This window comes from Mobula hypostoma, chromosome 15 (assembly GCF_963921235.1).
Source record: "Mobula hypostoma chromosome 15, sMobHyp1.1, whole genome shotgun sequence".
NCBI classification, from domain to species: Eukaryota; Metazoa; Chordata; class Chondrichthyes; order Myliobatiformes; family Myliobatidae; genus Mobula; species Mobula hypostoma.
The window spans coordinates 4,168,324-4,195,012 of record NC_086111.1 but is presented as its reverse complement, the minus strand read 5'-3'; the positions used below and the strand labels follow the sequence as shown (position 1 = coordinate 4,195,012).

Here is a 26,689-nt window from a genome sequence, read left to right as displayed (position 1 = left end):
TTACGCACGTGAGGTCATTACCCACACGTCAACCATGTCAGCGCGGGAAGAAGATCAGCTCCTCGAACTTGCAAATGACGGTGGGCTGAAAAGTATGTTTGACATAACATCTCTGCCAGCATTCTGGATCAAAGTCAAGGCTGAATATCCTGAGATAGCCACGAAAGCACTGAAAACGTTGCTTCCATTTCCAACATATCTCTGCGAAGCGGAGCTTTCTGCAATGAATGCAATGAAAACTAAATTGCAGAATAGACTGGACATAAGGAACCCCCTTCGAGTATCACTGTCTCCCATCACCCCTCGATGGGACTGTCTTGTTGCAGGAAAACAAGCCCAGGGCTCCCACTGATTCACCGATATTGGCGTGTTGCAATGATTTTATACGTTCATATGGGGGAAATATCGGCTGTGTGTTTAATATTAAATTTGTTAGATAAACCCTTTTAGAAATGAAATTGAGTGTATTAGCCACTTATAAGTGACTTAGTTGACTTATCACCTATATTCCGGTCGTGATTAACCCCCGCCCCCCACACCCCCGTCAGCCAGTCCACAAGAATATTGTCAATATTAAGCCGGTCCGCAGTGTTAAAAAGGTTGGGGACCCCTGATGTAAATGGCACAAGGAGAAGAGAGAAAAGGCTCGGCTGGTTCAGTGGTATTGAAACAATAACCTTGCATTCAACATCAGCAAGTCCAAGCAACTGATTGTGGACTTCAAGAAGAGAAAGTCATATCAGCCCATATTGAGGAATAAGCGATGGAAAGGCTAAATAGCTTCTAATTCCTCAACATTGTCATCTCAGAGGACCTAACCTGGACCCACCACATTGACGCAGTGACAAAAAAGACATGCCAGCAGCTCTACTTCATTAGGAGTTGGAAGAGATTTGGTACATCACCAAAGATCCTTACAAATTTCTATAGATGTACATAAGAACATAAAAACATAAAAAATAGGAGCAGGAGTAAGCCATCTGGCCCATCGAACCTACTCCACCATTCAATAAGATCATGACTGATCTAGCTATGGACTCATCTCCTCCTACCTGCCTTTTCCCCATAACCTTAAATTCCCCTACTATGCAAATTTCTATCCAACCTTGTCTTAAATATGTTTACTGAGGTAGCCTCCACGGCTTCATTGGGCACAAAATTCCACAGATTCACCACCCTCTGGGAAAAGCAGTTCCTCCTCATCTCCGTCCTAAATCTACTCCCCCGAATCTTGAGGCTATGAGCCCCTAGTTCTAGTCTCATCTGCCAGTGGAAACAACTTTTCTACCGCTATCTTACCTATCCCTTTCATAATTTTATATGTTTCTATAAGATCTCCTCTCATTCTTCTGAATTCCAGCGAGTACAATCCTGGGTGACTCAATCTCTCCTCATAGTCTAACCCCACCCCCCCATTCTCTGGAATCAACCTGGTGAACCTCCTCTGCACTGCCTCCAAAGCCAGTATATCCTTCCTCAAGTATGGAGACCAGAACTGCATACAGTACTCCAGGTGCAGTCTCACCAGTACCCGGTATAGTTGCAGCATAACTTCCCGGCTCTTAAATTCAATTCCTCTAGCAGTGAAGGCCAACATCCCATTTGCCTTTCGGATAACCTTCTGTACCTGCAAACCAACCTTTTCTCATTCATGCACAAGCACTCCCAAGTCCCTCTACACAGCAGCATGCTGTAATTTTTTACCATTTAAATAATAATCTGCTCTTTCATTTTTCCTTCGAAAGTGGATGACATTGCATTTACCAATATTGTACTCCATCTGCCCAGTGGAGCACAGCCTGGCAAGGACCCTCCAGTACAGAGGATTGCAAAAGGCTGCAGAGGGTTGTACACCTGCTCAGCTCCATCACTGACCCCCTCAAAGTGCTGGTACAGGCTTTAATTGTTCAGCCTTCCTGGCCGTGAACAAGCTGAATATGACCATGTTTTGTTATGGTTGCACTTACATGCTTTGAGTCTTTTTAAACACTGATGATTGCATCATAACAATAATAGAAAAAGATTGAGATATGCCTGCTACTAACAGGTCTTCACTCATTTACACTGTAATTCCATACAATTAAAAAGATGTTGATATCATTACCTAATCCAACAGGTTTATTCTAGAAATCAACTTGCCTTTTTTTACTATCTTTGACAAGGTAGAGCATCTAATATAATTCACAATCATTATCAAAAAAAATGTATTACTGCAACACACAAGGAAACATTGAGATATGTTGTAAAAAGCTTGGTCAAACTGAAAGGTTTTAAAGAACATCTTAAGGAAATACAGGAAGATGGTGAGATCAGGAGTGGGTATTCCAAAGTTTACAACCCAACTAGTTCGAAACATAGCAATGAAACCCAGGGCCATCCAAGAGGCTGGAGGGAGGAGACAGAGACGTGTTGGTTTTAATTACTACCCAGCATAGAATATGCTTTATGTTAAAAATAGAAAGACATACAATATTTATCCTCCTCAGTTAGTTATATATTTTGGCTTTCAAGAAGCTTAAAGGAGCCTCCCAAGGTGCCATAGAGACTCCATCTTTCCAACCTGTTTGTTCACCTTCTGTTTTCATTCTGAGAACAATCACATTATCAGCATTAAACAACAGGAATTCTGCAGATGCTGGAAATTCAAGCAACACACATCAAAGTTGTTGGTGAACGCAGCAGGCCAGGCAGCATCTCTAGGAAGAGGTACAGTCAACGTTTCAGGCCGAGACCCCTCGTCAGGACTAACTGAAGGAAGAGTGTAACCGGTTACATTATCAGCATTCACAATTTTCAAAAGGATCTCACATTTTAGTTCCTCGAAAGATTTGCTTCTGTGTGACTGGTGATGGTGTCCAATATGGCTGCAACATTTCCTTTTATCTTCTCACTGTCATACTATCTAAAAAATAGAAATATATTTATGTTTTTAGAAATAGAAAACTATTTCAGAGATAGAGCTTAATTTTTAAATAAAAATTCACACTAAATAGAAGTAATCTCATGACTCCGAATTCCTCCTAGTTTTCCACTGGTTGCAATTTAAAAACTAAAATGCTTCCTGATAAATTATAGGGGACTTCAAGCAACAGTAGAAACAGGAACTGAAGTACATAACTGATGAACACAGAAGACTCTGCAGATGCTGTTTATCCAGAGTAACACACACAAACGCTGGACGTCAGGAAGCACCTATGGAGAGGAATAAACAGTGACATTTCGGGATGAGACCCTTCATCAGAGCAGCCCATTCTGACGAAGGATCTCGGCCCGAAACATCAACTGTTTATTCTTCTCCACAGATGCTGCCTGATCTGCTGAGTTCCTCCAGCATTTTTTTGTTGGTTACATAAGTGATGAAACCAAATTAATGAGGTGAATGTTTACTTTTGGGAGAGAATCTAGAGAATTAGGGAACATTAAAAATAAGTGGTCATTCACTTGTGATTGAGATGAGAAAACATTTCCTCCTCAAAGATTTACTTTCCTTAAAGTGTAGCAAAAGAAGCATCTTTGAATGTCTTTAAATAGTAGATAGATTCTTGATAAGCAGGAGGCTCCTGTTGATAGTATGTAGACTGGAAAGCAACACTGAGGTTGAATGATAATGCAGGCTCAGGAACCAAGTGATCTACATCTGCTGCTAATTCATTTGTTTATTTTACTTTATCTAAAGGTATTGATGTTTGCTTAACACTCCAATATGTCTGACATCATTAACTTCTTTTTGTGTTAAGAATTTCATACTTGGAGAAGAATTTTAACTGATGACAGTCTTGACTGAAGGAGAACTCCTTGATAGTCATCTTCGTATATGTCTGTTCTTGAACAGGTATTTCCCTTCCTTCCGGGAAGGAGGAAACATAATACTGTACCAATGTCAATTTCATGATAAGAAATAAGAAATTTTACCTGTGGTTGAAAATTAGCCAGAACATTTACTCAGGCAACTAGTGCAGACTTCACTTGAAGACGTGATGCTCAGTCACCGGCTCCAATAGATCCTCACGAAGTTACATCTTGTATGCAGATTCCAAGAGGTTTGTCTGTAGTTATTGTTTCACTAACAAGAATTGAATGTATCAGTTTCACTATCTCTAGTAATCTTATGTACTATCTTGTTATGTTAACTTCTTATCCAGTTACATTATATACAGTGGATTACGGTTAATGGGGCCAACTCTAAAGAACAAAAGCTAATTGAGAAAATAGCCGGAATTCCCTTTATTTCTTTGGGATGCTATGCTGTTTAATTGGGGCAGAGCACTGTTGCCGAACAGTTTCTAACTAGAGTCAGTTACATCCACTTGCCTGGATGCTGGGCACTACATTGCTTAAAGCAAACTGCTTTTAAATAGCATCAGTTGCATGTGTTTGAGTTCAAAAAGCAGTGATTTTTGTCACTGATAGTTTACGAAACGTAAGTAGTAAGACAATTCGGAAGTGTTCTGCTGACTGCGATTTCAAGCATTCAGGCTTGGAGATACCAGAAATGGCCAGGAATGAAAATGAAACAATTTTACTACTTCAACAAGTTAGGACCTATGAAGAATTTAAATGTATTAACAATCATCTTTAATGTTATAATGAAAATAAAGATTTGGAGGATGCAATCATTGTAAGGATTGTATGAAGGCAGCCCATGATCTGTACTAGGAGTCTGCACTGATTTTACTCATTTACAGTCAATCAGAAGAACATGGAGTAATTCCTACATCGATAACTACTAGGAACTAATACACAGTTTTATAGTAACACACATCAAAGTTGCTGGTGAACGCAGCAGGCCAGGCTGCATCTCTAGGAAGAGGTACAGCCGACGTTTTGGGCCGAGACAAATGTGACAAATAAAGCTAATCATTAATCTTTCTGATAGGTGCCTCTAGCAGTTGAAGAATGCCTTGCTCGAGGGAAGGATCAGTTATCTCAAACTTTGATAACGTAAAATCAGTTTATGCAGCAAAGTCGAGATTCTAGTTTTGGATTTTCAATCTCTGTAAAGTTTGTATACTTGCTGTCCAGCAGAACATGTGGAGAAGAAATATACCGACTACTTAAAAACTACTGAATTTCCGTTTTTCACCAGTTCTTTAGTACACAACTTGCATCAAGTGTTATTCAATTTTCAAAACTGAGTTCTTACTTACAAAATAACAACTTGTCACACAACTCACAAATCTGTGTCTCTATCATGGCTACACTGTGAAAGAAAATTTGCTAAAATCAGCAAATGGCCAGGAAATGAAGCAGGACAAGTGTTTCAATTGATCCTCTCATATCCCTTTTGCCAATCACCTGTCCAGCTCTTGGCTCCATCCCTCCCCCTCCTGTCTTCTCCTATCATTTTGGATCTCCCCCTCCCCCTTTCAAATCTCTTACTAGCTCTTCCTTCAGTTAGTCCTGACGAAGGGTCTCGGCCTGAAACGTCGACTGTACCTCTTCATATAGATGTTGCCTGGCCTGCTGCATTCACCAGCAACTTTGATGTGTGTAGCTTGAATTTCCAGCATCTGCAGAATTCCTCGTGTTCACAGTTTTATAGTACTGTATTAGTGTTGATCATGTTCTAATTTGTTCTGTTTTTCATTTAAATACATAGTTTGTTACTTGGTTAAATGGTAGTTTGTCCTTTTTGTATCTTTTTAACTATTTCTTTGAAACTTTAGCTCAGTGCGGCAGCTGCTTAATTGGGCCAAAATGTACTGGTCCGGATGTGTCCCAATTAACCAGAATCCACTGTATTACATGAGAACTTACCAGCTATCTGAACACAAATTTATCAAAAGGTATGGGAACGGTATCGGGGGGTGGGGGGTGAGCATGATTTTAGTATTGAGGTAGAAGAACAGCAATGATCACATTGAATAGTAGAGCAGATTTGAAAGGCCAAAGAGCCTACTCCTACTAGAGGAACACATTCCAAGTTCTGGAGGCACTCAGCAGGCAGGGTGGCATCTATGGAGAATTATTTAACTTCTGACAATTTTTCTCCAGTCCCCTTCTCTCTTTTTATATTCCTCATTCTGTTACCCCTATTATCGCTTTTTCTTCTCCTCACCTGCCCATTACCTCCCTCTGGGATCCCTCCTTTTCCCCAGAGTCCACAGTCCTCCCCTCTCAGACTCCCGCTTCTTCATCCCTTTACCTCTTCCACCTATCAGCTTGCAGCTTCTTACTTCACCCCCCTCCCCTACCATCCACCTTTAAGACACCTGATTGTTCACCTCCCCTCCCTCCACCCTCTTATTCTGGCTCTTTCCCCCTCCTCTCCAGTCTTGATGAAGAGTCTCAGTCTGAAACGTCAACAGTTTATTCCTCTCAATAGATGCTGCCTGACCTGCTGAGATCCTCCAGCATTATGTGCTCCTCAAGATTTTCAGTATCTGCAGAATCTCCTGTGTTTACTCCTTTTTCCCTTTTTCCATGTTCTTCATGGGATTGCTGTAAAGTCTTCACAAACCTAAAGTTAATTTTGGGCGATTGCTGACTTAGTATTTTGTTTATTCTATTCTAGAATAAATATTCTATTTATAGTTAAAATCCACTGTTTTAAAATTCCATGTTTAACAATCATTGTTTATTAGTTTAAAATGTCTATTTACATTCTATTTCAAATTACTTCATTGGTAGTTGATTTGCAGCTCCTGAGACACTGGCTCTGTAGTAACCTGAAACAGAGAGACATGTAGAAACTGAACTCAAGGCCAATGGTTTGCTAGTCTAGGCTCTGAGACATTGTGATCTGTGCAGAACAGATCATAACAGGGAGTTCCATGAGTCTGGGTTCAAGATGGGGGAAAGAGTTAGGGAAATAAAGGGTGGAAAAAGACAAGGCTAAACAGGACAAATACAGGGAGGATCTATCCTTGGCTCAGGAATAAGGAAGAAGCCAGTTAGGAGATGAGGAAAATTTTTTTTCAATCAGAGGATGGTGACCTTTTGGAAGTTCAGTTAATGAGTTAATTCAAAACCAAAAATGATAGATTTCTGAAAATTAAGGGAATCAAGGGATTATATGGATAGCACAGCAAAGTGGCACCCAGGGAGATCGGCCATGATCTTGATGAATGTTGCAGAAGGCTCAATGGACCCAATACCTTATTCCTACTCCTCTTGCTTAAGTTTGTAACACTCTAATTCACATCCTACAGAAGTGGAGCTAACTAACAGGACAAACAGAAAACCATTTAACTTAAGTCACTTTCACTCAAGAACCAAATTATTCCTCATATCTACCATCAGGATATTTGTGCATGCATATGTATCACATCTGGATGCCAAGGTCACAGTGATCATCAATTCATTCACTGAAGCACATGAGAGAATAGGCCTACACTTGACAATCAGGGAACAAGGGTCTTCATACTAACTTGTCCAACTATACAAAACCTTCAACAAAGAAGTTACATGACAGGTTCCTTGAAAAGAAAGAGTACCTTCCATTTCTTGAAAAGAAAGACTACTTTCCATTTCTTGAAAAGAAAGACTACCTTCCATTTCTCAGTTGCTACTGTTCAACAAGGGCAAACATTCATTTTGAAATTCACCATCACCTTCAGAGCCCCAGCACAGACATTCATCATCCAAGTAAAATCCACCAGTACTGAAGAGATGCAACCACTGAAATCCTCCAGTCCCCTGGACGGAGAGCAAACTAGTCACAGAGTCACAGAACACAAACAGGCCCTTTGGCTCACCTATCTGTGTCAAACTATTATTCTGCCTAGTTCCATCAGCCTGCTCCTAGACCTTACCCCTCCCATTCATGTATCTATCCCAGTTTTAGAGTCAAAGCTCTATCCCTGATTAAAATCACTACACTGAAGCCCTAATTATACTCCATCAGCTCTATTGTGCAGGTTACATTATTTGAATGCCCAAAACTAGACTTCTGAAAGAAATTCTCTGTTCTTCATCATGAAAAGAGATTTCCAGATGGATAGGGAAAATGATTCAAGGATGTTGTCAAAGCCTTATTGAAAATGTGTAACATCCCCACTGACTTGCGAGGATCCAGCACGACTTAAGATGGTGAAGATACATTTTGAGTACAGTGGGAACCTTGATGGGCAGGCACATAGAATTACAATTTAAATGGCTGCCTTGCCATGTTGAATAGAGAATGCAATCTCACATTGGCCTCATCAGCCACCTCAGAACCAACAGAAATGAAGTGGAAGCAAGTTATCCTTGACCTAGGGGACTGCTGAATAAGGAATCATGCCTCCATTTTACTCTATATGCATGTGGCATTTAGCTTTACTTGAATCAGAGCTTATAGAAATCCACAAATCTAATCAAAACATGTTTTGCTAGTGGACCAGCGTTGTTAATTGAGCCAAATGTTAAGAGAAAACATTCAATGAATGCAAATAGTTGAACATAGATTCTACTCAAAGCTGTTTGATTCAGATTAACTGATAATTGAACTATTTATATTTATCAGCTTTAAATGTTATTGGTGTCTCTTAACTCAAATTGTTACATAAGTTACTTCTTATGCAATTATCAGCAGCAGCCTGTATTTTATTGAATTCCATTGCATGTTCTGCAAATGCTGAATCATACTTGAATCCGTCCTTAACGATAACAGCAGACTATTAACAGACAGGCATAATGGTGGCACAGTTAATAGAACTATCACCTCACAATTTGAGCACTGCAGGTTCAATTCCAGCCTCCAGAGCTGTCTGTGAGGAGCTTGCACATTCTATTATTACGTGCTTTATCTCTGGTGCTCTGGTTTCCTTAGTTAGCTCCTATAAACTGCTGCTTATGAATAGATCCTAAGAAACCCAGCTGAGAGTTGATGTGAATGAAAATAAAATGGGATTAGTGTAAATGAGTGTTGACTGAAGGGTCTATTTCCATGCTCTATGCTCTAGTACGCCTCATGTCCCACTTTTTTGTTATATGAATTAATTTTCTTGTTACATTTGGTACAAACCCAATCATGCTTGGTGTCAACATACTCCCAAAGGGTAAAAGAGATCTATGTAAATGAATATTGCTGAATATGTAACCTAAATTTTCAAGATTTCAAGGAATTGTATACCGGACAGAACTGATTAAAATCTGTCAAGGTCTTGAAGAAAGTTCTAATAACTTCTCCTCAGTGCAAATATCTTGGGGTTTGTGTCAATACGATAAGCAAATTGGTAAGAGTCAACCATTGTTCCAAACCCAATGTCACTGTTGTGATTGTTCAGAAAAGTAGATAACTAAGTACATTAATGTACAGAAACAGGCCATTTGGCCCAACCAGTTCATGTTGTCATGTACTGTTCTCATGAATTAATAATTTTAATCAGATTTATAGAAGATGAACATTACAGCATTGCACAGGTCCTTCGATCGACGATGTTGTGCTGACGACTTAACCTACTCTAAGATTAATTTAACCCTTCACTCCTACATAGCTCTCCATTTTTCTGTCTCCCATGGGTCTACCTAAGAGTTTCTTAAATGCCCCTATTGTAACTGACTCTACCACCAATCCTGGTTCCATGCACTCACCACTCTCTCTGTAAAAAAAACTTACCTCTGACAGCCCCCACTACTTTCCTCCAAAAACCTTAAAATTATGCAGCCTCATATTAGCTATTTCCACCATAGGACAAAGTTTCTGGCTCTCCACTTTATGTATGCCTCTTATCAACTTGAAAACCTCTATCAAATCACCTCTGATCCTCCTTCGCTCCAAAAGTTGAGCTATAACTGGCTCAACCCAGCCTCACAAGGCAAATTCACCTACCCCCTTCCTATATCATTCCTAGGATGAATGATCTCATCAGAAGCTATGTTAAATAGGAAACTCAGGAAAAGGGAATGAACATAGCTTCTGATGAGATCATTCATCCTGGAGGTAAATCCCACAGCCTCATAGCTGTGTTTTTGAAGAAATTGCTTAGGCATCTGTCACCAAGGCTCTTCACATTTTCAGGAACAAAAATTTCAAATAAGCATTTTTTGTTGCTTTCTGACCTCCTTATTGTAACAAGTTTGGTAAAAATACAGATACATTTCCCATACTGTGAGCATAAATTTTATTTCATGGAATGAAATGTGCGAGAAAAATATCAACAGAGAATGTTAATACAGAGTAAACATATATGCAATGAAAGAACTGTTGAGCTAATTAAATTATGTCAAAGGACTTGAGTCTCTCTTCTACTCAATAGAGATATTTATCAGGAGCACTGCATAGGCAGGGCCCTTAAAATTGTCAGTGATCCCTCCCATTTGTCCAACAATCTCTTTGACCCCATCCCATCCTATCTGGCAGGAGGTAGTGTAGCATTAGGACAAAGGTTGTCAGGGTGGGAAAAGCTCTTTTCCAAGTCTGTGAGACGATGAGTTCCCTACCACCACCCAGCTCTCATCACGTATGAAACACCAGTAGTATTATACTGTTTAACTTGTGTTGTAAACACACCTTATCACTTGTTAATTTATTTGTGGCAATACTACTTTATGTGCAAAGTGTGAGTTATATGTGCACCTTGGTCCAGAGGACCGTCGTTTTGTTTGGCACTACATGGTTCTTTAGCAGTATGTGGTTGAAAAAAGTTTTAATTTTCTGGGTATTCACATCATGGGGGCTCATAATTGACCATACAAACAAAGAAGTATCAGTCATAATAGAAACCTTCAAAAGCTTAGCTATCAGTGGGCTTCAGAAGGATTGTGTCATACCTCAAAGACTGAAGGCTATGGAAATGTACAATGGGAGATAGAATCCCAACCGGTTCCTGAGCAGCATTTTATTAAAAAAAGTCTATCCTAGGTGAGTAACCACGTCAGAGGTTTGGCATAATCAGGGAACAGAATAATGACCACATGCAGAAAGCCTTTACTTGCTGCTTTTTTTTCCAATATACTTTCTTTCATGTTTGATGAACATGACTATATAACTACCCAAGACTTTGGGATTAGGGCCAACTCTAAGTTTAAATCAATTTCTTTTTGAATTTTATAGTTTAAATATATTTCTTATTTTCCCCAACAAGTACTTAAAAATGCAAATCAACTACAGATATTGCTTAACGGTCGGCCTATATTTGTTTAACATTTGAAAAATTACTTTCAAAAAATCTCTATGCAAGCTTCCTATATGGATAAAGAACTACTGTAATTTAAAAAATACACTCTAGCGGCATTTTCCAGCTGCCAATTAACATACTAATCCACACATTTTTGGGATGTGAAAAGAAATTAGAATACCTGGCTATAGGGAGAACATGCAAAGCCACAGACAGCACCAGAAGTCAAGACTGAACCAGGGGTGAAGCAGCAGCTTCATTTACTAGCTGTATAACCAATATATCAGATATGGAACTGTTACTGTGAGAAACATTGGACTCCTAGCCTCATTTTCAATCATTAAAGTGGAAAACTTGAATAATTTTAATCAAGTCTCTAGCTCTTGTAGCGTGGTTGGAAAATGCCATGAAAAGCATCTGGGAAGTGAACCAATTCATTACCATCTCTCTGTGATTAACCTAAAACTTTTTTAATGTAACCCCTAGAGGTGAAACAAACTTTTCTTTTGCTCTTGATCCTTTTTTGAAGCAGTTTAACCAACTGTTACCAACTTTCCACACATTCATTACCATAGCAGCTGTCTCTTCTATTATTTCTCATGATCAGGAATCATGCTGCTTCCCAAAGAACAACTGAAAAGTAAATTTAGAAAATTAGAGTCCGTGTTGGGGCCGCTTCTTTTACGTTGTACATCAACGATTTGGATTATGGAATAGATGGCTTTGTGGCTAAGTGTGCTGATGATACGAAGATAGGTGGAGGGGCAGTTAGTGCTGAGGAAACAGAAAGTCTGCAGAGAGACTTGGATAGATTGGAAGAATGGGCAAAGAAGTGGCAAATGAAATACAATGTTGGAAAGTGTATGGTTATGCACTTTGGCAGAAGAAATAAATGGGCAGACTATTGTCTAAATGGGGAGAGAATTCAAAGTTCTGAGATGCAACGGGACTTGGGAATCCTCATGCAGGATACCCTTAAGGTTAACCTCCAGGCTGAGTCGGTGGTGAAGAAGGCGAATGCAATGTTGGCATTCAATTCTAGAGGAATAGAGCATAGCAGCAGGGATGTGATGTTATAGTCATAGTCATACTTTATTGATCCCGGGGGAAATTGGTTTTTGTTACAGTTGCACCATAAATAATTAAATAGTAATAAAAGCATAAATAATTAAATAGTAATATGTAAATTATGCCAGGAAATAAGTCCAGGACCAGCCTATTGGCTCAAGGTGTCTGACCCTCCAAGGGAGGAGTTATAAAGTTTGATGGCCACAGGCAGGAATGACTTCTTATGATGCTCTGTGTTGCATCTCGGTGGAATGAGTCGCTGGCTGAATGTACTCCTGTGCCCACCCAGTACATTATGTAGTGGATGGGAGACATTGTCCAAGATGGCATGTAACTTGGACAGCATCCTCTTTTCAGACACCACCATCAGAGAGTCCAGTTCCATCCCCACAACATCACTGGCCTTACGAATGAGTTTGTCGATTCTGTTGGTGTCTGCTACCCTCAGCCTGCTGCCCCAGCACACAACAGCAAACATGATCGCACTGGCCACCACAAACTCATAAAACATCCTCAGCATCGTCCAACAGATGTTAAAGGACCTCAGTCTCCTCAGGAAATAGAGATGGCTCTGACCCTTCCTGTAGACAGCCTCAGTGTTCTTTGACCAGTCCAGTTTATTGTCAATTCGTATCTCCAGGTATTTGTAATCCTCCACCATGTCCACGCTGACCCCCTGGATGGAAACAGGGGTCACCGGTGCCTTAGCTCTCCTCAGGTCTACCACCAACTCCTTAGTCTTTTTCACATTAAGCTGCAGATAATTCTGCTCACACCATGTGACAAAGTTTCCTACCGTAGCCCTGTACTCAGCCTCATCTCCCTTGCTGATGCATCCAACTATGGCAGAGTCATCAGAAAACTTCTGAAGGTGACAAGACTCTGTGCAGTAGTTGAAGTCCGAGGTGTAAATGGTGAAGAGAAAGGGAGACAAGACAGTCCCCTGTGGAGCCCCAGTGCTGCTGATCACTCTGTCGGACACACAGTGTTGCAAGCACACGTACTGTGGTCTGCCAGTCAGGTAATCAAGAATCCATGACACCAGGAAAGCATCCACCTGCATCGGTCAGCTTCTCACCCAGCAGAGCAGGCCAGATGGTGTTGAACGCACTGGAGAAGTCAAAAAATATGACCCTCACAGTGCTCGCTGGCTTGTCGAGGTGGGCATAGACATGGTTCAGCAGGTAGACGATGGCATCCTCAACTCCTAGTCGGTGCTGGTAGGCGAACTGGAGGGGATCTAAGTGTGGCCTAACCATAGGCCAGAGCAGCTCCAGAACAAGTCTCTCCAGGGTCTTCATGATGTGGGAGGTCAATGCCACCGGTCTGTAGTAATTGAAGATGCTGGGGCGCAGCGCCTTCAGCACAGGGACGAGGCAGGACGTCTTCCACAGCACAGGAACTCTCCGGAGCCTCAGGCTCAGGTTGAGGCTCTGTAAGGCACTGGTAAGACCTCACTTAGAGTACTGTGGGCAGTTTTGGTCTCCTTATTTAAGAAAGGATGTGCTGACGTTGGAGAGGGTACAGAAAAGATTCACTAGAATAATTCCGGGAATGACATAGTCATAGTCATACTTTATTGATCCCGGGGGAAATTGGTTTTCGTTACAGTTGTACCATAAATAGTAAATAGTAATAGACCATAAATAGTTAAATAGTAATATGTAAATTATGAAATAAGTCCAGGACCAGCCTATTGGCTCAGGGTGTCTGACCCTCCAAGGGAGGAGTTGTAAAGTTTGATTGCCACAGGCAGGAATGACTTCCTATGACGCTCTGTGCTGCATCTCGGTGGAATGAGTCTCTAGCTGAATGTACTCCTGTGCCCACCCAGTACATTATGTAGTGGATGGGAGACATTGACCCAGATGGCATGCAACTTGGACAGCATCCTCTTTTCAGACACCACCGTCAGAGAGTCCAGTTCCATCCCCACAACATCACTGGCCTTACGAATGATTTTGTTGATTCTGTTGGTGTCTGCTACCCTCAGCCTGCTGCCCCAGCACACAACAGCAAACATGATAGCACTGGCCACCACAGACTCGTAGAACATCCTCAGCATCATCCGGCAGATGTTAAAGGACCTCAGTCTCCTCAGGAAATAGAGACGGCTCTGACCCTTCTTTTAGACAGCCTCAGTGTTCTTTGACCAGTCCAGTTTATTGTCAATTCGTATCCTCAGGTATTTGTAATCCTCCACCATGTCCACGCTGACCCCCTGGATGGAAACAGGGGTCACCGGTACCTTAGCTCTCCTCAGGTCTACCACCAGCTCCTTAGTCTTTTTCACATTAAGCTGCAGATAATTCTGCTCACACCATGTGACAAAGTTTCCTACCGTAGCCCTGTACTCAGCCTCATCTCCCTTGCTGATGCATCCAACTATGGCAGAGTCATCCAAAAACTTCTGAAGATGACAAGACTCTGTGCAGTAGTTGAAGTCCGAGGTGTAAATGGTGAAGAGAAAGGGAGACAAGACAGTCCACTGTGGAGCCCCAGTGCTGCTGATCACTCTGTCGAACACACAGTGTTGCAAGCACACGTACTGTGGTCTGCCAGTCAGGTAATCAAGAATCCATGACACCAGGAAAGCATCCACCTGCATCGCTGTCAACTTCTCCCCCAGCAGAGCAGGGCGGATGGTGTTGAACGCACTGGGAAAGTCAAAAAACATGTCCCTCACAGTGCTTGTTGGCTTGTCCAGGTGGGAGTAGACATGGTTCAGCAGGTAGACGATGGCATCCTCAACTCCTAGTTGGGGCTGGTAGGCGAACTGGAGGGGATCCAAGTGTGGCCTGACCATAGGCCGGAGCAGCTCCAGAACAAGTCTCTCCAGGGTCTTCATGATGTGGGAGGTCAATGCCACCGGTCTGTAGTCATTGAGGCCGCTGGGGTGCAGCGTCTTCAGCACAGGGACGAGGCAGGACATCTTCCACAGTACAGGAACCCTCTGGAGCCTCAGGCTCAGGTTGAATACATGGCGAAGTACTCCACATAGCTGAGAGGGTTAACATATGAGGAACGTTTGTCCGCACTTGGACTGTATTCCTTGGAGTTTAGAAGAATGACGGGGGACCTCATAGAAACATTTCGAATGTTGAAAGGCATGGACAGAGTGGATGTGGCAAAGTTGTTTCCCATGATGGGGGAGTCTAGTACGAGAGGGCATGACTTAAGGATTGAAGGGCGCCCATTCAGAACAGAGATGCGAAGAAATTTTTTTAGCCAAAGGGTGGTGAATCTGTGGAATTTGTTGCCATGGGCAGCAGTGGAGGCCAAGTCATTGGGTGTATTTAAGGCAGAGATTGATAGGTATCTGAGTAGCCAGGGCATCAAAGGTTATGGTGAGAAGACGGGGGAGTGGGACTAAATGGGAGAATGGATCAGCTCATCATAAAATGGCAGAGCAGACTCGATGGGCCGAATGGCCGACTTCTGCTCCTTTGTCCTATGGTCTTATAAGAAAAATAATTAGATTTCACTTGAAAAATGTGGATTGATAAGAGAATGCTAACACATATTCATTAAAGGGAAATTGATTTTAACTTTCTGATAAACTGCCAGAGGGGAAAAACACATTTGATGTTGCATACAAGGACTTCCAAAAGTATTTGATGAATTGCATGAAAATAGGCTTGTTATTAAGATTGTAGCCCTTGAAATAAACAGGACTGTGACAATATGGACTGAAAGTTAGCTGTGTAATAGGAAACAGATCAACAGAGCAAGGTAATTTCTCATATAGAAAGGAAGTACACAGGCGTTTCCAAGGAGTGGACAGTCGCAGGGCTACGGGACCAGACGCCATCCCAGGGCGGGTACTCAGAGTGTGCACGGCACAACTGGCAGGTGTGTTTACAGATATTTTTAATCTCTCCCTCTCCCAGTGTAGAGTGCACTCCTGCTTCAAAACATCCACCATTGTTCCTGCACCTAAAAAGACCAAGGTAACATGTCTGAACGACTGGTGTCCTGTCGCACCCACCTCAATAATAAACAAATGGTTTGAGAGGCTGGTCGAGGACTGCAGCTTGTTACCACCCACACTGGACCCCCTACAATTCACCTACTGACACAACCGATCAACAGATGATGCAATAGCCACAGCCCTACACACTATCCTTACACATCTGGAGAAGAGGGATGCTTATGTGAGAATGCTGTTCTTGGACTACAGTTCAATACTCAACACCATAAATCCCTCCAGGCTCGACAAGAAGCTCAGAGAACTTGGCCTTCACCCTGCCTTGTGCAGCTGGATCCTGGACTTCCTGTCAGATCGCTGGCAGGTGGTAAGAGTGGGCTCCCTCACCTCTGCCCCTCTGACCCTCAACACAGGTGCCCCTCAGGGGTGTGTCCTAAGCCCCCTCCTTTACTCTCTGTATTCCCATGCCTGTGTCGCCAACCACAGCTCCAAACTGCTAATTAAATTTGCTGACGACAGTACACTGATTGGCCTAATTTCAAATAATAACAAGGCAGCCTACAGGGAAGACGTCATCACCCTGACACAGTGGTGTCAAGAAAACAACCTCTCACTCAACGTCGCTACAACAAAGAAGCTGGTTGTGGACTACAGGAGGAATGGAGACAGGCTAACCCTTATTGACATCAATGGACCTGGGGTTGAGAGGGTGAACAGCTTCAAGTTCCTTGGCATCCACATCACTGAGGATCTCACGTTGTCAGTACATAACAGCTGTGTGGTGAAAAAGGCACAACAGCACCTCTTTCACCTCAGATGGATGAAGAAGTTTGGTATGGGCCCCCAAATCCTAAGAACTTTCTACAGGGGCACAAATGAGAGCATCCTGACAGGCTGTATCACTGCCTGGTATGGGAAATGTACTTCCCTCAATCGCAGGACTCTGCAGAGAGTGGTGTGGACAGCCCAGCACATCTGTAGATGTGAATTTCCCACTGTTCAGGGCATTTACAAAGACAGGTATGTAAAAAGAGCCCGAAGGATCATTGGGGACCTGAGTCACCCCAACTACAAACTGTTCCAGCTGCAACCATCCGGGAAACGGTACCGCAGCATAAAAGCCAGGGCCCACAGGCTCCAAGACAGCTTCTTTCACCAGGCCATCAGACTGATTAACTCATGCTGACACAACTGTATGTCTATGTTATATTGACTGTCCTGTTGTACGTACTATTTATTATAAATTAGTCTAAATTGCACCTTGCATATTTGGACAGAGACGTAACATAAAGTGTTTTACTCCTCAGGTATATGAAGGATGTAAGTAATAAAGTCAATTCAATTCAGGTGTACTGTGGGATTGCCTGGATTCAGTACTTAGGATCATGCTTTTCTGGTTTCAAAACTTGTAGTGAACTATGAGAATAACAACAGATTTTAAGTAGGTAGAGAAAACTAGTGGAATGAGCAGATTGGTGGCAGATGAAACTTAATGCTGAGAAATAGAAAGATACATGTTGGGAGGGAACATAAGACAAGAAAATATAAACTACAAGAAATTTACTGTAGAAGAGGTACAGGAAGAGCGAGATGGCTGGGGAAAATGTGCACAGTTTATTAAAAGTGGCACACAAGTTTTAGAAAATGGTTAAAATAAAAATAGACACAAAGTAGAGCTTTATAAATCATGACAAGAAATACAAGCATGAAGAACACATTGACGATTCTTGGTAAATTGCTAGTTCAGCCACAGAAAAGGGTTACTGAAGTAATTACCAGGATGAGTTCCTTTTGTTATATGGATAGTCTGGAAAGCTGGGGTGTTATTTATTACACCATAAGACACAGGAGCAGATGTAAGCCATTTGGCCCATTGGGTCTGTACCACCATTTCATCATGGCTGATCATTCCCTTTCAACCCCATTCTCCTGCCTTCTACCTGTAGATTTTCATGCCCTGACTAATCAAGAACTTATCATAGAATTTTTTGAGGATGTAACTAGTAGAGTGGATAGGGGAGAACCAGTGGATGTGGTATATTTGGATTTTCAAAAGGCTTTTGACAAGGTCCCACACAGGAGATTAGTGTGCAAACTTAAAGCACACGGTATTGGGGGTAAGGTATTGATGTGGATAGAGAATTGGTTAGCAGACAGGAAGCAAAGAGTGGGAATAAACGGGACCTTTTCAGAATGGCAGGCGGTGACTAGTGGGGTACCGCAAGGCTCAGTGCTGGGACCCCAGTTGTTTACAATATATATTAATGACTTGGATGAGGGAATTAAATGCAGCATCTCCAAGTTTGCGGATGACACGAAGCTGGGTGGCAGTGTTAGCAGTGAGGAGGATGCTAAGAGGATGCAGGGTGACTTGGATAGGTTGGGTGAGTGGGCAAACTCATGGCAGATGCAATTTAATGTGGATAAATGTGAAGTTATCCACTTTGGTGGCAAAAATAGGAAAACAGATTATTATCTGAATGGTGGCCGATTAGGAAAAGGGGAGGTGCAACGAGACCTGGGTGTCATTATACACCAGTCATTGAAAGTGGGCATGCAGGTACAGCAGGCGGTGAAAAAGGCGAACGGTATGCTGGCACTTATAGTGAGAGGATTCGAGTACAGGAGCAGGGAGGTACTACTGCAGTTGTACAAGGCCTTGGTGAGACCACACCTGGAGTATTGTGTGCAGTTTTGGTCCCCTAATCTGAGGAAAGACATCTTTGCCATAGAGGGAGTACAAAGAAGGTTCACCAGATTGATTCCTGGGATGGCAGGTCTTTCATATGAAGAAAGACTGGATGAACTGGGCTTGTACTCGTTGGAATTTAGAAGATTGAGGGGGGATCTGATTGAAACGTATAAGATCCTAAAGGGATTGGACAGGCTAGATGCGGGAAGATTGTTCCCGATGTTGGGGAGGTCCAGAACGAGGGGTCACAGTTTGAGGATAGAGGGGAAGACTTTTAGGACCGAGATTAGGAAAAACTTCTTCACACAGAGAGTGGTGAATCTGTGGAATTCTCTGCCACAGCAAACTGTTGAGGCCAGTTCATTAGCTATGTTTAAAAGGAAGTTAGATATGACCCTTGTGGCTACAGGGGTCAGGGGGTATGGAGGGAAGGCTGGGTTCTGAGTTGGATGATCAGCCATGATCATAATAAATGGCGGTGCAGGCTCGAAGGGCCGAATGGCGTACTCCTGCACCTATTTTCTATATTTCTATGTTATCAATCTCTGACTTAAATACACCCAATGACCTGGCCTCCACAGCTGCCTGTGTTAACAATTTCCACAGATTGACCACCCTCTGGCTAAAGGAATTCCTCATCACCATTCTGAATCGATGCCCCTGAATTCTGGGGCTCTGGCCCCGGTACTAAACTCCATCACTCTCCACATCCACTCTATCTAGGTGTTTCAATATTTGATAGGTTTCAATAAGATTCCCCCCTCATTCTTCCAAATTCCATTGAGTAAAGGCCCAGAGCCATCAATTGTTCCTCATGTGATAGCACTTTCATTCCCAGAATCATTCTCCTGAACTTCCTCTGAATGCTCTACAATGTCAGCACATCCTTTCTTAAATTAGAGACTCAAAACTGCTCACAACAGTCAAGTGAGGCCTCACCAGTGCTTTATTAAAGGCTCAACATTACATTTTTGCTTTTATATTCTAGTCCTCTGAAAATGAATGCTAACATTGCATTTGCCTTCCTCACCACCAGCTTTACCTGCAAATCAACCTTTAGGGAATCTTGCACAAAGACTCCCAGGTCAATTTGCACCTTGGATTTTTGAATTAGAAAATAGTTTGTGTTTTTATTCCTTCTACCTAAGTGCACGACCATACACTTCCCGACACTGTATTCCATCTTACACTTTGCATATTCTGCTGTTCTGTCTAAATCCTTCTGTAGCGTCCCTGCTTCCTCAACACTACCTGTCTTCATATCAAGCGCAAATCGGCTAGAAAGCCATCGATTCCATCCTCCATATTATTGACATACAACATAAAAAGAAGTGATGCCAACATCAACCCCTGCGGAGTACCACTGATCACTGGCAGCCAGTGACTATGTATTTAGATATACAGCTCAGTAACAGTCCCGTTTGTCCCAACAAGCCAATTATACCCATCTGACCAGTTGACCTACTAGCCTTCAGAATGTGTGTAGAAACCAGAGCACCCGGAGGAAATCCACGTGGTCATGGGCAGAACGCACAAACTCCTTACAAACAGCGGTAGGGACTGAGCCGGTACTTTTTGTAGTACAGGACATGAATGAGAATCTACTTAAATTATTAAAATCACAGACCGGGTCAATAGAAATGGATCTCATTGTGAAAAGGTCAAGAACCAGAGTACACAGAACGAAAAAAGAAACACGATCTACAGGAGGAAACAGTCTGAGCAGTTAGATCTGGGATGGACTGCTATTGTAGCAGTGGAAACACACAATCGTAAACTTAAAAAAGGTGTTGGATAAAGGAAAGAAACTGCAGGCCTACTGAAACAGGGCGGGAGACTTAGATGAGGATCTATCCTGGCCCCAACATTTTGATTCAATCCCGAAGGAGATACACCAGTGGCTATATTTCAGTAGGAGTTTGAGGTGATTTGGTGTGTCACCAAACACTCTAACAAATTCCTACAGGAGTACAGTGCTGAGTATTTTGACTGGTTGCATCACAGCCTGGTATGGAGCCTCCAACACACAGGATCTGAAAAAAAGCTGCATAGGATTGTAGATTTAGCCACTTCCATCGTGGACACTAGCTTCCCCACCATCAAGGACATCTTCAAAAGGCAGTGCCTCAAGAAGGCTGCAAGCTGGACCCTCAGCTTCCAGAACATGCCCTCCTCTCAGTACTACCTGAAGAAGCACACTCAGTGCTTCAGGAACAGTTTTTACCCCTCTGCCATCAGATTTTTGAACATCCATGAACCCATAAACGTTACCTTACTATTTACTCTTTTTTGCAACATTTATTTTATGCATATTTCTTATTGTAACTTTCAGAATAACAAATTTCACAACATGTCAATAATAATAAACTGATTCTGAAGGATTTTACATATCACAGAGATTAAGGGAGCTAGGGCTTTACTCTTTGGAGAGAAGGAGGGTGAGAGGAGACATGATAGAGGTGTACAAGATAATAAGAGGAATAGATAGAGTGGATAGCCAGCGCCTCTTCCCCAGGGCACCACTGCTCAATACAAGAGGACATGGCTTTAAGGTAAGGGGTGGGAAGTTCAAGGGGGATATTAGAGGAAGGTTTTTTACTCAGAGAGTGCTTGGTGCGTGGAATGCACTGCCTGAGTCAGTGGTGGAGGCAGATACACTAGTGAAGTTTAAGAGACTACTAGACAGGTATATGGAGGAATTTAAGGTGGGGGCTTATATGGGTGGCAGGGTTTGAGGGTCGGCACAACACTGTTCTATAAGTCTACACACGAAAGAAATGACCTCCTTCCCGATGTAATAACTCTGGGATTCTGCACTGCAGCCACATTGTAATATAGCAAACACAGCACAGGAAGCTCACAGCAACATGCCAATAACAAAATGTAAACCCAAGAGCTTTGCAGATGCTGGAAATCCAATGCAACACACACAGAATGCTCAAGGAACTGCATTTGATAAAATACACTGTTTTACCAGTATAGTTATTGGTCTAGGATCTCCTGCAGCTATTTATTTGGGACAGTATTTTTTCATACACCTGAGAGGACTGAGTGCTTCTCACTTCATTTAGCACCGTGATGTGAGGCAAGTCTCACTCAAATCTTTGGAGCGGGACTTGAACACGCGAGCCCCGTGAAGGAATGAGAGCACAGCTCCGAATCATATCTGGGGATTTGTTGAAGCGGCCTCCCCCACGGACGGTACGGTACTCACTCGGCCTGACGATGCCCCCACCGTCCCGGGCCGCCGCTTTCTTCGGGCTCGCAATCACATCGCGCCCCTCTTCCCGCCCCCGCCCCAGAGCTGCGCATGCGCACACGCTGTCTATTTACGGTTACCATAGCGACGTTTACACGACGTCAGGCGCCATATTTGCTCGGACCCCAACCTGTTCGGTCGCTGCGAATGTTTAAGGCTCATTAAACTGTTCATTGTTTACGTCAAGTAACTCATTTCTGGGGCGGGGGCGGTCACTGGATGTTTGCATTGCAAACGATCTTTTGATTTGCATACTAATATTGAAGGTGGGTCTGCCATGAATGAATAATTACGGATTTGTAGCTTAGCCATTCATTCATTGGAAATGGACAGGCCCTTGGCAGTCAGAGTGTTTGCTGCTTCCCTCAGCCGCCACTACAAATAAAAATCCTGCTTCTTGGAAAGTTGAAGCGAAATTAGTAGGGGGAGGAGTGAGCTGTAGACTCCCAGCTGCCATTCACTGCTTCACCGCTGATCGTCGTCCACTTACCCACATGATCACCATATCCCCTCTCACCTGATTGCCCAAAGACCTATCGCTCTCACCTTCGAAGAAACATAGCTACTCTGCAGCCCCAGGGCTGGAATTTCGAAAGACTTACACATCTCTGGAAAAGCAAAAAAAAGGTTGGAAATCTGTAGATACTGATACAGATACACACTGGTCGGTCACCATCTATAAAGGGACCAGAAGAGTGAAAGTTTCAGATTGTATTCTCGAACATGATCTTATCTTTGTAATTGCGGCCATCACATGAAGGTAGTAATGGACTGGAAACTGGATTGTGCGCACGCACGCCCACACAAAAGACACAATTAAAGATTATTGATTTCGCCATTGCTGGGATACGGTGGTGTCTGCAAATAAGGTTAGTACCTTTGTAATAAAATGTGAGGTAGGCTGACCACTTTTCAGTATGTGGACTCCTGTAGACAACTTAAAATCTGAGTCATAAATAATATCATCATTTAATGAGGGAAATGAATACGTTATATGAAACCTTCCAGATTTCCCCCCACAGTTAATTGCAGTTCTATCTGAAGCCATTAGATTTGTGTTTGACTACAGTTCCAAAGATATCAGGGGCCTTCCAGTATCACATCAAGTAGGATCAATTCTTATGGCTCCAATTGTCCAAAACATTAATTCTATTCCCGCAGATCCAACAGAATCAGTAGTCCAAACCCCAATTAAAGTCATCCTTCCCCTGTCTGATTCATAATCACGAAATTGCATTCACTGTATAGCGCTTTCCAGCAGCTTGGGACTATGAAAGATATTTTAATGAGGCTGTCCGCCGGTTGGAGTTGCCCATGGATGTTGCATCCTAACTGTCTGGAATATGCAAGCCAGGGCAGATACAATATGGAGTAAGCCAGTCCAAGCAGCAACCACCCCCGCCAACTCCACATGACTGATAAACAGCTGAGACCAATACATTTCGGCACCAGCGGCGTCGCAGGAGTCACCAGTCGGTGTTGAACTCAACATAGGACTGCTTTAGGCCTTAGGACTCCAGCTCCAGATTTTCTCTCAGGGTTTACTCCCGAAGCCTTCACCATAAGTGATTATAGCCGCAAGGTGGTGGAGGTTGGTTGTTAGAGGCTACTTGAGATGCACGCCATTGGGAGAATTTAATGGGTAGTGGGAGCTAGCCCCACCGCCACTGCCTCCCATATAACAATCTTAAGAAACCGATGTTTTAATATCTGTAAGAATATGCCGTACTAAATAACTTGTTGAACGAATAAACTCTTCTCAGGCCTCCAGCCGGGTACCCTAAGCGTTTATTCCTCATTTACGCCAGGAAAGCACTAGATCCTTTTTCAACTTTTATTGAATTTTAATTATTAACAAAAACTGAGTTAAATGAATAGCTGATATTCCTTTACCATATGTGGAGCATATCATATTTAAATTTCCTTAAACCTAATGACCAAATCAGTTGAAGATCTTGCTACTAAGTTCTCCAATAATTTGCTACTACTGTTCCTCATCTTACATCTGATTTTTGTGCTACCTTGTGTACACTGCACAATTTTGGCTCTTTAACATCTTACCTGCTACGGTCATGCTTTTTTCATCTTTATAAATGATGCTTTGGTCAAAAATAGGTGTTTAAATGATAAACAAATACTGTCCCAATAATACTTAAATCAAGAGTGTGTCTGAAATTTCTCAGTTGAACTTGCAGAAGCACAAATTTCAAAAATGTTATTCCAATTTTAAAGAATTTTCAACACATATTCCTATTTGCAATGAAAAATATCAAAGTACAGCAGAATGAAGATGACTCAAGTCTCCTGTCAAAACGAACACTACTGAATTTTTTTTAAATGGGTAACTGAAATAATTAGACTTTTCAACTTAACTGCCAAACAAGTTTCTCTTAGACATGAGCAAGGAGGAGGGTGCAAGATTGTGCTGCTAGTCATTGTGACAAGAATACACATAGATTAAGATGTAGCTGTCCTGTGCTGGCACCGGTGTGATCAGCAGTTGGTCTGCCACCTGTCTTCAGGAGAGAGAGAGATAAGGAAAACAATGGAGCAGCATTTGGAGATGTGTAATGAAGGGACGGGAGAGAGAGTAACAGAAGGCGGGAGCTGTCAAGAGCGGCTCCCCCTTTGAACCCTGAACTGTTTGAAGTGATGGACAGGCGATACCCCAGCAGGGGGATAAAAAGGGACAGGTTCACTAAGGCAGGACACACATGACACCCGAGGTAACAAGACCCTGGAAGCGGTGCGTCTCTCACAAGTCGGTGGGAAGTACTGGGCCATAAACGCACAGGGTGGAAAGGTACGATCGGTGGGAACCTGGTGTGTGTCCACCCTTGCCTGGGTGCCAGGTTCAGCGCAGGGAACTGATCGTATCTGGAAACGAAGGGGTCACGGTCGGTGACCTCAGATGACATCACAAAGGACTCGCCCGAAAGCTGACTGCGAAGGTCTGTGTGGAAGCCTTGAATATTCATTCGTTATTGCTCTCTCTCTCCTTCCCCCCACTGTCCATCGCCACAGCAGCGATTACTGCGAACTGAACTGAACTTTGCGTTACTTTGAAACTGGTCATTTACTCCTAGACAACGATAGAGCTTGATTGATCCTGTTATCTTAATTCTGTGTACATGTGTGTTTATCATTGCTGAACTGTTGCATTTATTATCCTTTTGATTAGAGTACTGTGTTGCTTGTTTCTTTAATAAAACTTTCTTAGTTCTAGTAATCCAGACTCCAACTGAGTGATCCATTTCTGCTGGTTTGGCAACCCAGTTACGGGGTACGTAACATAAGTGGGGTTCTTGTCAGCGATTTTGAACGCAAAATTTGGGACGGAGTAAATTGATTGGGTCAAAATTCCCGAAAGAAAGAAAAGACAAACAGCAGAAATGGAGGTTGAGGAATTTATAAAGGCGCCGACCTTGGATGCATTAGAGGATGCCAGGAAATCAGAATTGGTAGCTGTGGCCAAACTGTTGAATCTTGCTAAGGGGAAGTCGACAATGAGGAGAGAGGAGATACACAGAGCTATTGTAGAGCACTATGTATCTAAAGGTGTGTTTCCCCAAGGCGAGCTGGGGGTGGTGACTATTGAAAAACCTGCTGGAGACGCGGTACAGGTGCAGCTTGAAAAACTGAGACTCGAGCACGAGTTCCGGGTACGGCAGTTAGAACACGAAGAGAAGCAGTTAGAAAGGCAGGAGAGAGTGTTAGAAAGGCGGGAGAAAGAGAAAGAGTTAGAAAGGCAGGAGAGAGAGAGAGAGAGAGAGAGAGAGACAGCTGGAGCGAGAGGAGAAACAGAGGGAAAGGGAATTTGAGCTGGAGAAGTTAAAGATAAGGGCAGGGCAGGGGCTCGTGCCGAACCAAGGTGGAGGGTTCCGGGCGACCCAGGAGGTTAGGCTGGTTCCCCCATTTGACGATACCAACGTGGATCGGTACTTCCTCCATTTCAAAAAAGTGGCTATAAGTCAGGACTGGCCGTGGGATAAGTGGGTTGTTTTGCTTCAGAGTGTACTGAAAGGGAAGGCCCAAGAAGCTTACTCAGCTTTGTCCGCGGAAGATGCCCAGAGGTATGAGGTGGTGAAAGAGGCCATCCTCAGGATTTATGAGTTGGTCCCGGAGGCATACCGGCAGAGGTTCCGGAATGCGAGGAAGCAGTGGGACCGCACGTATTTAGAGTTTGCCCGTGAGATGTAGACATATTGTGAGCGTTGATGCACCTCGAAGTGGGTAGGGGGGATTATGACAGACTGCTACAGCTGATCCTGATTGAGCAGTTTAAAGGTTGTGTCCCTGAGGGTATGAGACCCTACCTCGATGAGAAAGAGGCAGCCACGTTAGCCGCAACCGCTAAGTTAGCGGATGAGTATGCGTTGACGCATAAAATGAAGTTTGCCCCGAGTAAAGGCTACCAGAAGGGTAGTCAGGACGGCGGGGAGAGTCCGCCGGAAAAGTCAGAAAGTAAGCCGGGGACTAGTGAAAAGGATAAGGTAGACCGGGAGCAGTCTGGTAGGAAGTCTCCTGGGGTCGTCTGTTATAATTGTGGGAAAGTCAAACACTTTGCGTCCAGGTGCTTTGCCCCAAAGAAGGAGACGGGAAAAGGAAAAACGGCGATTTTGACTGGCTGTATCGAGCTGGTACATGACCCGCTAGGGAAGGACAGGTCTGCAAAAGTTCAGGATGGGCGTGAGAGGTTT

At 43.0% G+C, this 26,689-nt stretch overlaps 1 protein-coding gene across 1 annotated transcript in view; it reads right to left on the bottom strand.

The window, feature by feature from the left end:
- ttll3 (tubulin tyrosine ligase-like family, member 3) overlaps positions 1–22,006 on the bottom strand; it is a 106,569-nt gene extending 84,563 nt beyond the window's left edge. The window contains exons 1-3 of the mRNA XM_063068458.1: positions 21,945–22,006; positions 3,913–4,063; positions 2,809–2,902 (exon numbers count right to left, since the gene is read on the bottom strand). The gene's annotated coding sequence lies outside the window, so the exon portion shown is untranslated. The remainder of the gene's footprint in view (positions 1–2,808; positions 2,903–3,912; positions 4,064–21,944) is intronic.
- Positions 22,007–26,689: the final 4,683 nt, after the last annotated feature.